Source organism: Microtus oregoni, unplaced genomic scaffold (genome assembly GCF_018167655.1).
Source record: "Microtus oregoni isolate MIOR12 unplaced genomic scaffold, Mior012 000061F_ref0000440, whole genome shotgun sequence".
In the NCBI taxonomy this organism is placed as follows: Eukaryota; Metazoa; Chordata; class Mammalia; order Rodentia; family Cricetidae; genus Microtus; species Microtus oregoni.
Window position 1 is genome coordinate 6,442,232 of NW_024543871.1, and position 14,020 is coordinate 6,456,251.

Sequence of the window (14,020 nt, forward strand, 5' to 3'; positions counted from 1 at the left end):
TTTGTGGGTGTTGTCTTGGGGGAAACCTGAGAAAGCTCGGTGCTGGTCACATCCTGGCATAGCTGGTCTGTTTGTTCCTGTCTGGTGTTTGTGGTATGGAAATGTCTTGTGTCTCTTATACCTGTTTATGGTATTGGCAGAACAGAGGACAAAGTTAAGCTTAGGAAAATAATTTTAGGACCAGGGAATTGAGAGGGGTGTATCTGACCTATTTAAGGTGGATCCTTCAATTTGGCTCCCTGGAACTCACAAGAATTCTTTGGGTTTGTGAAAACATAAGTTTTAGACATGTACATTGTATAAACAGTAGCATATTTATGTCTGAATGACTGTGACAGATGTTTTTGTACAGTGAAAAGTATCTGTAAGACTATGAAAGGCAGTGTGAGAAAGGATTTAGATTAACTTGTATTTGTCCTCACACCTTTATAACTTGTAGGTACACACCTTAGTAACTTGTATTTGTATTTTACTGAAATTTATTTGGTGAGGTTGTCCTTTTAAACTGATAAAACCTCTCAGTTGTCAAACTACATCAGATATCTTTGAGAAGGATAAAATTTTACTTGAGTAATTGATTAAAAAATGACAGAAAACTTACTTGGTTGGCACCTAGAGATACTACTCAGGGTCCTTCATGGTCGCTGAAGGTCGTATTTGTGTTTTGCTGTTTAGTGCAGGGCCTGCTAGGCTCCAGAAGATCCTGTGGGCAAAGAAATCTGTAGGAAGACAAGCCTACCTTGACTTGAGCATCTAGGCTATTGATTCCAACAATTCTTTCCACTGTCTGGTGATCTTCAGTTTAGATGAAAGGCAGTTTTTTGCAGTGGTCAGTACTTGGCAGTTGGAGTGAATTGTGGATGGACATTGTTGTGTGCCCATTTGTCTTTTGTCTTCTTTGGAGGAAGTAGTGTGCTGCTGCTAGGAGCCAACCTGTCTCTTTTTGTTATGAAAAGTTTTTCTAATAATTAAATATTTAAATGTCATATTCCCCAGATTTCTGAGCAGTTGAGGGTTGTTTATCAGGTATAACTACAGTATAGAATCTGCCTCGAGAACTGGATCTGAGCTTGACTGTACTAGCTCTTAATTTAACAGATAAGATTTACACTCATAAAAAGACAGAAAGAAGAAAAAACTTGCAATAGAAGGTTATCAGCAGAACTAACAATAGTAGAAAACAGCTTAATATATTTTACATCAGGGTTGGATTAAATATACTATATTGTTGTAAGAGACTTAAAAGTACATACCAATTTAAAACATGAAACTTACTGCTTTGTAGTCTGGAATGAAATACAATGAACAGACAATTAAAGCATTTAACAGTCAACATAGGTGCATTTAAGTTACATGTATGAATACACACAAACAAGAGAGTGAACAGGAATTGGTGAAGAGGATGCTCTTGGTGGGCCCTACCAAAGGCATGCTACTGCACAAAACACACATGCAGTAGAGTCAACAAGAGGAATTTAGAGACAAAGCATAAATAAATTGGGGGACCAGGCAGAGCATACCTCATTAAAGATGGAGGGATTTGGTCACCTGACCTGGCTCTCAGTTAAGATGTCAGTGAAGTCACCTGACCTTAGTTAAGATGGTGGTAAGGTAACTTGACCTCAGTGAAAATGACAGTGGTCACATGTTGTATGGAGAGCGACCTAGAGGTGTGATTTGCCCTGTCACTGAGCTGTCATGCCACAAGCCGTGGTGGGGAGAAAAAGGCTGGAATTGAAAACAACTGCCTTGTGGATCCGACCAATCTTGTTGGCAGCAGTAGTGGTGGCAGGGACAGTTTAAGGAAACTCCTTTCATTTGCTTGTGCCCTGACAGTAGTTAGAAAGCTCCTGTAAAAGTGGAACCAGTGGGACACCAATGGAGCGAGGGTAGGAGCTGAAGAAGTAGGGCATTATGGCCTGGGGTTTTAGGGCCTCTAAAAGGCATCCATCCAAGGGGGAGGCTGGATTGATGGACATGGATGGCTTGCTAACCATAGTTGAAACCGTGAAAACCCACAAAAACAGCAATACCACAAGGTTCTTCTATAGGCAGGGTGTAAATCAATAGCAAACACTTTAGGCCTTGTGGAAGAGCATCCTCTGCTTACAGGTGGGGTGCTAAAGCCTGACTGGATCCGGTTGGGGTGACTCATAAGCCAGAGAGGTCAGAAGCTGCTCCGAGTGGCCTTTTACAGTGGGGGGAAAAGAAAAGCAAAAGAAAAAAAGATAAAATCTGAAGGACCCTGGGCTCCCAGTTGCAGGAGGACTGACCCCGGGTCGTTTAAACACAATTTTAGCTAAGGGAAGCAATCCAGAGATGAATGTCAGAGAAGGGATCAACTGTAGTCATGAAGGCCATGGGTGGGGGCTGTCCCCATTTCTAGGTGCACCGGAAGATTTCTAGGAGCTCAATGGTCAATTCCTCGAGTTCAGAGAAATGGTTAAGCTGACCATGTGGGAAAGTCACCAACTGAAGCCAGTGGTGTGCGTAAAAATTTCACTCAGGCAGATGGAATGGAGAGCTGTTGTAAAGAAACCTGGTTCCTGAGCCCAGAATTCTACGCATCCTCAGCTGGCCGGAGGAAGCATGAAGAGCCTGGCTGAGTTATGGTACCATTGTTACAGTTTAAGGAAAATGCTGTAGATCCCTGAGTGGCTTCAGTGGGCAGCAGGCCATGAGGTCATGCCACAGGTCCTTGAAGTGGCTGCAGGCAGCAGATCCCGAGACCACCGCAGGCTGTGAAGGCAGCTGGGTCCCATGTAGGGAGCTCTGTGGTGGGTAAGAGACCTTGATGGGGCAGCCAGTCCCACAAGGAGAGACAGACAGATGGGCATTCCATGAGACCATGCCATAGGTCTCTGAAGGTGGCTGATCCTGGGCAGTGAGCCATGTGGTAGGCAAGAGACAGAGACATGTATAGGCATGTCATGCAGAGTGAGGTTGGATATTTATTTAGTGGTTATGGAGCAGAAAGGGAAGAAGGGGAGAAAAGCAGAGAGAGAGAGAGAGAGAGAGAGAGAGAGAGAGAGAGAGAGAGAAAGGCGCAGGGGAGAAATAGGGAGAAGGGAGAGGCAGAAGCTGCCTCTTCGAGAGGGAGACAGAAAGGGAAGGGACTCAGGCTGGAAGCTGAAGATCAGTTTGCCTCTGAGGATGGAGGAGGGAGTGGGCTTGGCTTGTTTCTTAAATGGACAGAGCAGACCATTACAATGGTGGGAGCAGCAGGTGGTGGTGGTGCAAACATGAATCTATTTGTTTCTCACTGCTCTTGACTGTGGAGTCATGTGACTAGTTGCTTGGGTGCCTGCCTCAAATTGATTCCTCTCCATGATGAACTTTAACTTGGAATGGTAAAGTAAATTTTCTTCCTTCTCTAGGTTACTTTTTGGTAGGATCTTTTATGACAGCAACAGAAATGAAACTGGCCAGCCCATCACTTGGAGATAGCTGTAGGAATGTAACCCATTTGCATAAAGCGCCATGTAAGGTTCACTGTACTGAGCATGGTACTTCACATTGATGCATTGCTGACAGCAAGAAAAAGAGCCTGTGGAACTACTAGAGTGGAAACATCAAATTGAGAGCTGACTTCTTTTAGATTTAAAATTTTTTAATTTTTTATAAATTCCCTTACAATTTTGTACATACATATAATATTCTTTGATCAAATTCTCCTCTCCATTTTTCCCTCTTATCTCCTTACCACCCCACCAGATACCTTTTCTAGTTTCATGTCCTTTTTGGGTGTGTGACCGACTACTTCATTTAATTAAGGTTGCCTGGATGAGCATGGGTGGGGGATTGTTTGCTGCAGTAGGGTCAATGAATCAGTGGCTCCACCTCTGAGGAATATGACTTCTCTTCCCTCTGCAGCCTTTAACAGAAGGGCTGAGGTCTTATAAGTCCCTTTTTCTTCATGATGCAATGTCAATGGGCCCAGATGTTGCTTGTGTAGATAGTTAGTCTTGTGCAGGTAACCACAGCTGCTGTGAGAATTAACATCTTAATAGCACTGCTGAGGACCTAGAGTGTTTTCATTTGGAGGGTTAAGATTTTTCTGCAGTGTGTGTCTGTGTGTGTGTCTCTCTCTCTCTGTGTGTATGTGTTTGAGATAGAGTCTCATTGTGTAACCCAGACCTGGGACTTACTATGTGGCCCCATATTGGTCTCAAAGTGGTAGTAATCACCCTGCCTAGTGTTGCTAGGTTATGCTACTATATCTGCCACAAGATTGCTATCTATCTATCTATCTATCTATCTATCTATCTATCAATCATCTATCTGTCTGTCTGTCTGTCTATCATCTATCTATCTATTTATCTATCATCTATCTATCTATCTATCTATCTTTCTATCTGTCCGTCTATCTATCTATCTATCTATCTATCTATCTATCTATCATCTATCTATCATCTATCTATCTATCTATCTATCTATCTATCTATCTATCTATCATCTATCTAATGTATGTTTGAGGGTACATGCCACCACAAGCATGTGGAAGTCAGAGGCTAACGTGTGGGAACTGGTTCCCTCCCTCCATTATGTGGGTCCTGAGGATCGAAATCAGGTTATCAGGTTTGGTGGAAAGGTGCCTTTACTCTCTAATTTCAGCTATTCACTTCTAAAAATAAGATCTCCACACTAATTTATTGTGTTGTACTTTCACTGATAGTGGAGGGATACTATAAAAATATTTTGGTTGCAGTTTAATTCAGTTTTTTTAAAAGCAATCTTTATGTAACACAGAACTAGCAAGAATTTGCCATCTAATGGCAGGAAGCTTTACTGTCTTAGGCTGTTGGATTTTGAAACACTGAAGCTGCTCAAGTTCACATTATATATGACCTGAAGCTAGCTGTTCTGTGTGTGTGGTTCCTCCACCCCCAACACATTTCCTTTAAAAGAGGCTAAAAGATCTTTGGGGGATTATTGTGAGGCTAGAAATTCCCTGAAAAGTATAAACAACTCCATAAATATAAGGTGATGTAATTACTACCATTACTCATGTTTAAGGAAATGAAACCAACAAGCAAATATTCAGTGACACAATTTTGAGAGACTCAAGTCAGAAATTAATGAGGTGTAGTCAATAAGGAGACGCAGATTGCTTTTTGATAATGATTCTTTCCAAATGGCTTTGCTATGAGATGCTTATGGGTGATAAATGGGAGCTATGCAAATGTGATACATACACACACATTTCTTTGAAGATTCATAGCTTGCCTCGCTGGCAAGCTGTAAACTTCTAAGAGCTTCATTCAAACCTGTGCAGTCCTTGCCTGTTCCAGACGTGGAAGATGTAGTAATTCAGATTCAGCCTCCAGCATTGTAAAGATGTGGCGCTAACTGGCTGCAGCTGTCAGAGGGTCGTGGAGGAGTTCTACATCGAAGGACTTACCTGAGCACGGCTGGGTTGCTATTTAGGCAGTGTCTCCATTAGGAGACACTCTCTTTGATGAATTTGTCACAAGCTGCATTCTGGACATTGTAGAATATGAAATCTCAGTTTCGTCTGGAGTGGATGCCCCTTATTCCTATTTATCATTGGAAATTTAAATCCTTCCCTCCCTCTCTTTCCCCTCTTCTTTCCTTCTTCCCTCTCTCCCTGTGTGTGTGGGGGGGCATGTGGCAGAGGTCATTGTTATTTCTTAGGTGTGTCTACCACTGTTTTTTTTGAGGCAGGGTTTCTCTCTGGCTTAGAGTTCGCCAATGAGGCTAGGCTAGCTGGCCAGTGAGCCCAGGGATCCACCTCTCTCTGATTTTCCAGCTCTGGGATTCCAAGTGTGTGCCAGCACATTTGATTTTTTTAATGTCAGTTCTGGGGATCAAACTCAGCTTTTCTGCTTATGCAGCATGTGCTTAACAACTGAGATATCTCTCCAGTCTCTCATTTTAAATAAGAAGCAGTTATCCAGGATCTAGATTTTTTGACTGATAAATGGCAAAGTGAATTAGGATTCAAAACCTCCTCGCTCAGATGAAGACCTGGATAGGAATCTTTGGTCATCTCATTGGAAAGCTAAAGAGATTATTGGTTAAGACATTTGGGGGGTACAGACAGGCAACAAAGTTATTTACTGATTCTATTAAGGAAAATAATTTTGTGTTCTGGAACTTCTTCTTCTTTTTTTTGAGACAGGGTTTCTCTGTAGCTTTGGAGCCTGTCCTGGAACTAGCTCTTGTAGACCAGGCTGGTCTTGAACTCACAGAGACCCACCCGCCTCCCGAGTCCTAGAATTAAAGGTGTGCGCCACCACCTCCTGGTTTCTGTGGACCTTCTTGAGCAACTCACAGATATGATTGACAGGCTGGAGATCTAGGCTCAGAAGGCAGTGGGAACCAAAAAAGGCTATGAATGGCAGGGCATTCTGTAGCCAGAAGTGTGAGCCTCTCCTTAACAGGCTTCTTTAGCTCTTCTTGGTGACGGAGTCATTGATATATTTTCCTGTGGATGTCCCCTAGTTCTCTCATTTTCTTCTATCTTCCTCCTAGCATTTCCCTAGAGATTGCTAGGCCTCCCTAAAGAACAATAAACTTCACATCTCTACGGCTTGAATTTCAACTCTCTGGTAATCTGTTGACTACAGAAAGCAGATATTACAATGTAAGAGATTCACTCCCCGCCCCCCCCCAAACACACATGAAAAGATAAGATAGGGGGAAAATTGCCATTGTAAAAGTTGTTCTTTTCTGGTTCCTAAAACATAACAGCTTCTAGGACATTATTTTTCAAAACTACTCAGAAAATCTATAGTTCTAACAGTATGCTTTCGGAGTTATCATTATGCAAAAAGGCTACTCATTGCTAATAAATCTTTTCTTTGAGACAGAATCTCATGTATCTCAGGTTGGCCTTGAACTTGCTGTTAAGCTAAGAATAAGCTTTAACTTTAAAATAGTTTATTAATTATTTTAATGAAGGTGATATTTATTATTATTATCATGAAGTGTGTATGCATGTACATGCCACTTTGCATCTCAGAGGACAACTTTATGGAGTCATTTCTTCCCTTTTACCTTTATGTGGGCTTTTGGGGTCTGTACCCACTGAGCCATCATGATGGCCTAATGTGGCATTCACACAGTGACCATCACACAGTAATCATCACACCCTTCAGTCTGTGATCTGTTTTCACTTCCTGACTGTTGAGATTACAGGTGTTTGACACCACTTGTGGTTTCAAGGCTCTGGGGATCAAATTCATGTATGAAGACACATGCTAGGCAAGTGCCCTACCAGGTGAGCTGCGGCCCCAGCCCTCATTGCTCATACAGCTCTCATTTGTGTATGCAACTTCCCGGGGACAGCAGATGATGAATGCCACCATCATAAAGTCGCTCTTCTCTGAAATTCAGTGTTCTTCCTGCCTTTCTGATTATGGAGGAAGGGGATGCAGGGAAAGCTTTAGTTCGTCGCTCTTCTCTGAAATTCAGTGTTCTTCCTGCCTTTCTGATTATGGAGGAAGGGGATGCAGGGAGAGCTTTAGTTCAATCTCCTTTCTCCTTTATAGCCTATTCCAGCGGTAGCAGAAAAGACTCCAGTTCTCACAGATGGCCAAGCTTTCAATCAGTTATAGACACCTTTTGTGGCCAAAGAGCAATTCCTCATCTCGAAGAGAACTTGGAATGTTTTGATGTTACAGATAAATCCCAGCTGCTTATCAAGTGCCTCACCTAGAAAAGCTGCAAGAAATGCGTTAATGCTGTGCACTTGAAAGCCAGATGGAAAAGGAGAGAATAAAGAAGAAAGAAGGCAAGAAAAGAAAGAGAGAAGAAGAATTTCTATCTAGGGAATAAATGTTTGTTTTCATAGCTTTCAAATGTGACATAGTGGGTAGGTTAAAATGACTGACATTTCCTGGTTTAATTATGGGCAATTGAATGGTAGGTATTTTATGCCTGTCAATAAACTCAGGCCACAGCTATTTACTTTTCTGGTGAATAAAAGAATGGAAAAAATACGTTCATTTTATTCTGTTAGCGAGTCCTTATTCTAAAGGGATATGCATTGGTGAAAGAAATGAAGCTTTATTATTTTTTTAACCTAAGGCAATCTAAAGACAAATGTGCTTTGGGTTTTCTTTGATTATATTAAGGTGATTTTTTTCTTTTCCCATTTTTCATGTGTGTATGCTTGTGCATATGTGTATATGCACTTTTGGTATGTGTGTGGACACATGTTTGAGTGTGTGCATGCGGATGTGTGGGAGGGAAGCTAGAGGATGATGCTACAGATCATTTATGCATTCTGACCCGAGCTCTCAATCAAACCCAGAGCTCATCAACCTGGCCCGTCTTCTTAGCCAGCTTACTGTGGGGATCCCCTGTGTCCAGGCCAGAAATGCAAGACAGCCACTTACATACATACATGTGCATGTCTTCACACATATATCATGGCACACATGTAGAGGTAAGAGAACAACTTCATGAAGGCAAAACTTCCTCCTCACACCTTTCCGTGGATTCTGGGGATTGAAGGCAAGTCCCTTTCCTTGCTGAACTGTCTCGCCTCTCTTCCATCTTTCTTCTTTTGAAAGAGCAATTGCATAATAGAGCCAGTGGGGGAAAATAAAGAGATCAGGAAGGGCAAGTTGTTACTGACACAGTAGAAAGTAAGAATCCAAATTGGGTTTTGACACAGCAGATGTGGATTAGATACGAGGGCTGCTTAGACACACAATTATCTCTAAGAAGAGGGCTGGCTTCCGGCTCGTTCTTTATTCCTCTTCACGGTTCACTCCTGCTGGCCTTGCTCTCTGGTTTCTATGGAGAGCTTAGCTGAGTTCTGCAGTTAGGTAAAACTGAGTGAATGCAGGGTTATTATTTAAGGATCTATTTTCTTTCAAGGTCAATTCCCATTGGTCCTGTGCCATATGGTACTGTACCCGTGTGCTACTTGTGGCAGCTGAACACTTGTAATGTGATTGGTCTGGGTTCAAGTGTGCTGTGGGAGTATCAAAATATTGAATTTCAAAGGCTTAGTAACTAAAAAAGGAAAACATTTCATTGATTTTTTAAGCTTTTCAAAATAGTTTTTGATGGAGGAAGGTCATTGGCTAATAAAGGCACTGCCCTGGCCCATTTTATTGGTTAGAGGATAGGTGGGAGGAGTAAACAGAACAAAATGCTGGGAGGAAGAGGAAGTGAGGTCAGAGACTCCACAGCTCTCCTCTCGGGAGCAGATGCCTCAGAGAGAGACGCCATGCCCCGCTCCCGGGATGAAGCTCCAACCTAGGATGGACTAGGCTAGAATCTTCCCGGTAAGACCGGTTCTCACAGATTGTTAGAGATGGGTTGATCGGGATGTGAGAATTAGCCTGTAAGTGCTGGAGCTAAAGGGCCAAGCAGTGCTTGAAAGAATACAGTGTCTGTGTAATTATTTCGGGGCATAAGCTAGCCATGTGGGCGGCCGGGTGTGGGGGACGCAGCCCTGCCGCCCCATACTACTACAGGTTGGCGCTCAGACGTGTGGACAGCCGAAACCCACTTAAAAAACCTGAGAAGGCTTAAAAATAAGGGAGAGAGAGTTTAACACAGATTTTTGCTGTTTGTTGGTGGCGTGCTGTAGAGAGATTTCCTGATTCGGCAACAGTAGCAGAAAAAACGCTGTGTCATTTTAAAGCGCGACTTCCTGGGGCTGTGCCACCATTGCGATCTCTGTCTGACTCCTGCAGGAGACAGAGCTTTTGAATAGACCATTTGGAGTAAAGTGCTACGATTTGTTTGATGGCAACTAGACTCGCTGTGTTCTCGGGTCTGCTCTGCTTGCTAGAGGCAAGCATGCGCTTTCTTCTAAGAGAGGCTTCCTGACTCAGCTTTAGCTGCAAAGCCTGCAGCTCATTAAGAGGTCCTGCCACGAAACACTTAAACGGTGTTGACGAAAAGCTGAGCGCATGCTTTTCGGTTTTCAGCCGTAGCAGGAAAAAAGCTGCGCCGTTTAAAAATGCCGGCTTTCTGGGCTGTCCTGCCAGGGCAAACTCTGACTGTTTGAGGCAGGAGGGCCGGCTACTGAGAGAGGACTTGAGTGTTGTCTGTTGTAGCTCACTTGCTGGCAGGGACCTTGAAATGCCATCCAGTAAACATGGCTACAGCCAGTACCTCAGCCATGAGGCTGGAAAGCTAAGGAATGGACTGGATCTAGTTGGCAAAGCCACGCCTTTAGTCCTACTGAGATCGCTTGGTAAATTAAAGACTCATGTGGTCAGAAAAAGAGAGATATACAGTAAAGAGAGATTCAAAGACAGAGAAAATTTCTGAATGGTTTAAAGTGTGTTAAAAATATATGCAGACTAAAAGTTGAAGTTCTTAAAGTAAAAAACATAAAAAAAAGGAAGAGAGTTGTTGTGTGTGGTAGCACACGCCTTTAATCCCAGTGCCTAGAAGGCAGAGACAAACAGATCTCTGTGAGTTCAAGGTGTAGTAGTGTACACCTTTAATCCCGAATGCCTGGGAGGCAGAGACAGGCGGATCTCTGAGAGTTCAAAGACAGCCTGGTCTACAGAGTTACTTCCGGTCAAAGATACAGAGAACCTGTCTCAAAAAGCAAAGAGTTAAAAGTAAAAATAAACAAAATAGAGGTTAAAACAAAGCTGCACAAAGATGGAAAATATACAGAGAATTTTGATACTGTATGCTATTATGCTCTCTTTGAATCGTTTGAATGCTGAGGAAGGACCAACAGCTGCTAAAAGATATTTGTTTATAAATGCTGCTGAACTAATCCAACATAGATACTTTGAAAATGCCTTAACTTTGAAATTTGGATCTAAGGACATGATGCTTTGGAAAGGAGTTTCTTATTTTGTTTTCACAGAGGATGAGATGCTGTTCATTTCTTCTATTCTGATTTGGTATGATGGACCACGCCCTCCTGAAGGGTTGCAGTGAACATCTTCAGAAAATTGCTTCGCTCAACTGCCAACTGAGATGAAACTAGCACACAGGTTATATCATGAAAGACCTAATTAACGACGCCCCCATTCAGCAGGAAGCAGTTTGGAGAGAAAAAACTGCGCCCATGTTCCCAAATATGGTTTATAAACGTTCTTTTACATTTAAAGGGGGATATGATATAGGTATGAATAATTTGCATTAGTATAGATTTTGCTTTATTGATAGAGATTTACAGTCAATTATGTTATATGTATATGTATTTCTGATATTGATTAAGGTATTGTGATTGTGTAGTTCATTATTAAAATGTAATGTATAATTAGGAAATATAGGTTGTTAATGGATAATCATCAATAATAGTAAAGCTTGTAGTCATGTTAGTTAGATTTTCTAGATATATAGAGATATATTTTAGATAGACATTCTTCATGTCTTTCAAAGATTACAGAATAGGACATTTAATGTTTTAATAACTTAGGACTTTTCATGACAATGAGACACTCTGCTCCTGGCAGCACCAATCTACTTCAAGAGGAAGATGGGCATCGAAGAGGCTCGTTATGGAGTTTGATAGCCATTTGGGCAAGAAACTGCACTTGCCTGGACTATTGCATAAACTGGACACAGAGAACCCACAGAGAGAGGACTACTGAACTTGCCTAAGGTGAGATGATCTTTCGGGGTTCCTGATTCATGAAAGAGTCTGCGAGACATTCTGCAGGACACAACAGATAGTGACTGAACTGACTTTGAATTTTCCTGCTTTATGAAAATGTCTGCTGGATACCATGGGCCTGAAGGCTGAAGATGGATGCCCCAATGGTACAGAGGAACTTTGGGTGACATCCAGGCAGTGAGATGTCTCTGTCATTTCTAGAGTTTTAAAAGTTGCTTTTTTCTTGTTTGCTTAGGTAGTATTGTATCTTTCTGGAGTCTTTGATGGAGTTAAGAATAGTTATAGTTATAGTTTTCCTTAGTTATGATAAAGACTATTGTAACTTTTACTTGATAACTGTTTTGTTATATGTAATTTTGCTATGTTAAAGTTAAAGCCTTTTTTTTTTTGTTTAAACCGAAAAAGGGGAAATGATGGAGGAAGGTCATTGGCTAATAAAGGCACTGCCCTGGCCCATTTTATTGGTTAGAGGATAGGTGGGAGGAGTAAACAGAACAAAATGCTGGGAGGAAGAGGAAGTGAGGTCAGAGACTCCACAGCTCTCCTCTCGGGAGCAGATGCCTCAGAGAGAGACGCCATGCCCCGCTCCCGGGATGAAGCTCCAACCTAGGATGGACTAGGCTAGAATCTTCCCGGTAAGACCGGTTCTCACAGATTGTTAGAGATGGGTTGATCGGGATGTGAGAATTAGCCTGTAAGTGCTGGAGCTAAAGGGCCAAGCAGTGCTTGAAAGAATACAGTGTCTGTGTAATTATTTCGGGGCATAAGCTAGCCATGTGGGCGGCCGGGTGTGGGGGACGCAGCCCTGCCGCCCCATACTACTACAAGTTTTGCTATTTTATTTTATGTGTATGGATGTTTTTGCCTACATATTTTTCTCTACCCCATGCATGCCTGGTGCCCACAGAGGCCATGTGGGTGCTGGGAATTGAAATTAGGTCCTCTTAACTACTGAGCCATCTTCCTAGCCCCTCATTAATAATTTTATATTGATTCTGACAATCATAATCTTTTTGATGTGTTGTTTAAATAAATCATACGATTTTATTATTACCCATTTTCCTTTGCTTTTCATTTTGAGGCAGGTTTGAATGTAGCCCAGGCTGACCTTGCATATTCTATACAGCCACCACATCAACCATTTCCGGGTGTTGGAAGTCGGGGCCTTGCACATCCTACCAGCTGAGCTACATTCCAATCCTTGTGTTAATTTTGGATTTTAAGAAATGTGACTAAACTCTCTTCACACTCCTTCTACCCCATATAATGATGTGCATGAGTACCCTGGTTGATGCTCTGAGAATGCGGAAGAAAGGAGGCAAATACCAGAGCTGTTTTAAGGCTGTGTTCTGAAGTCATTGTCTGGATTCTAACTGTGATGATGAACCTGAGTTACCCTGGTGAACTTGCAATCATTGCTGGGAAATCAGAATTGGGAACATTGTCATGAGCTTCCTGGGCAGTTTAAATTGGTGAAGGGATCAGCTCCAGATCAGATGGACAGTTCAAAGACATGGAAAATGGCAGACTAGTCTTCAGTCCAACCAAACCAGCTCCACTGCACTGACAATCTCAGTTGACATCATGGACCATGAAGAAGCGAGAAGAAAACACATGGGATGGAAGATCCTGGGATTCTTTTTCTACAGATGCAAAGCACGCCTATACACAATCTCAGTGGGAAGAAAATATATGTCACTGAGTTAGAAGCATATCTAGTGACCCCAGTGCTTGGATAGCTGAGTTTAAAAACATGATTCACGTTAAACACATGAGTTTAAGAATATATTCAGCTACACAGTTTATTCTCGACAAAACAGAGCTACTTTGTGGGATTCTGCCCCCAAACACAGCAAAGTGAAACCCCAAAAGTGACTATAATTTTTTTTAAAATTGTGTGTGTGACTTGCTTACGAGGCTCATATATATATATATATATATATATATATATATATATATATGTATATGAAAGCTCACATCCTCTATTGCAAACACAAAGCACACTACTGGAAGCAGGATGAGACTTTAGACTCTTCAAAGTCTACCTCCACTTTTATAAGTAAGTATATAGTGTAGTGCATATGTATATAAAGCATATGATGTATGTAAGTAAGACCACACCTCCTAAACTTTTCCAAACAACACAACCAACAAGGGACTACGTGTTCACATGTCTGAGCCTATGGAGAACATTTCTCATTTAAATTACCATGGCAATCAAGGATGGAACCTTTATAGAAGGGCTGAAGAATATTGAAAGGAATTCCAATTTATGAGAAGACTTTTAAACATATATGGATTGGGCCTTACTTCCATGGTTGATGGAGGTAAGCCCTTCACAGAAGATGCTTTGGGAATCCTTAACATTGAGCCTCTACCTGTGGGAAAACCGCCTCTTGCTAATATTTGTCATGGCAATCTGCTACTCACCTTTATGGAACATTACCC